The sequence below is a fragment of the Egretta garzetta genome, unplaced genomic scaffold, assembly GCF_000687185.1.
Source record: "Egretta garzetta isolate BGI_Z169 unplaced genomic scaffold, ASM68718v1 scaffold330, whole genome shotgun sequence".
Taxonomy (NCBI): Eukaryota; Metazoa; Chordata; class Aves; order Pelecaniformes; family Ardeidae; genus Egretta; species Egretta garzetta.
In genome coordinates, this window is record NW_009258275.1 from 520,869 (window position 1) to 522,154 (window position 1,286).

General features: G+C 60.1%; 1 protein-coding gene across 1 annotated transcript in view; it reads right to left on the minus strand.

Annotated features, from left to right (window-relative positions):
* The window catches only part of RPH3A (rabphilin 3A), a 25,990-nt gene that overhangs the window by 10,579 nt on the left and 14,125 nt on the right, over positions 1–1,286 (minus strand). The window lies entirely within an intron of this gene.

Here is a 1,286-nt window from a genome sequence, read left to right on the forward strand (position 1 = left end):
GCTGGAGGAGGAAGAGGAGGAGGAGGAGGAGGAGGAGGAGGAGGAGGATGGGCATGGCAGCTGCAGCATCACCCCCCAGAGCACTGGGGCCTGCCAGGCATCCGGCACCTGCGGGGTGGCAGGAGGGCTCTGCACCATCAAACCTGCACTTGGTGGTCGGGAAAGCCCAAAGGACACGGCCAACCATGGGGACACCAGGAGACACCAGAGCTGCCCAGTAAACCAAGGCCAGGGGCTCCCATCAACCCCCTAACGCCGTTACAGCTCCACGGTCCCCGGGACAAGGGGATCATATTTTCTTTTTGCTGATCATCTTCCATTTATTAGCAAGACAACGGTGACAGCTGCCTTCCCCTCTCACTCCCATCCACCCAGCAGCGGCCATCCCAGCGGATAAATCCCAGCCACGCGTGCCGGGGCGCCGAGACCGCTTCGCGGTGATAAATTGCCAACCCACGGATGTGATGGAAAAGGTCTCAGCGCTCATCTGGCTTGCGCCGGAGACACCAGGTATAAATCTTTGCTGTGACATAAATGGGATGTTTATCCTTGGCTGGGCTCTCAGGGTCGCCGGGCGCAAGGAGAAAGCAAAACGCAACAGATTGCAGGCGGGGGAGCGGAGAGGGGTCCAAATGCCGCGATGCTGAAGGGGAGGGAGGAAGGGGGAACGAGCATCTGCAACCAGGAGCCCCCCGGTGCCGAAATAGCGATGCGATAAATCATTTTCCGAGGGAGCTTTAGGAAAATCGTGGGCACGCCACGAGCATGCTGATCACTGGGAGGGAGCTGCAGAGCCTGACAGACCCTCCCCGACGCGCAGGTGAGCTGGCAGCTTAATAAAAGCAGCCTGGCATGGGGCTGGGAAGCTTTAACGGCACCGGCTACCATCGTGATTAAATAGTCTTAATTAAGTGGTTTCCCCAACTGCTGCTGCGTGGGAAGATGAAGATCATTGCCTGGCACAACCGGGCTGGGCGCAGCTTTGCCAAGGTTCATCCAGGGACCCCGCCGGCACCGTGAGGTGGGATGGAGGGGACTGCTCTGGGGGGGGGTAGTTTGTGTCCTTGGTCCCCCACTGCCTCCTCCACACAGCCGAGGAAGAGGAGGGTTTGCAGCCACCGGGCTTGCTCCCACCTTCACCATCGCCCGGCCAGGATCAGCCGGTGCTGGAGGGGATCAGGGAATCTCAGCACTCCAATGCCAAACTGAGAAAGTGGGGGCTATCATTCCAAATTAACCCCCAGCAGCGCAGCCGACCCGGGAGCAGCAGCAGCCCCGACCCCTGC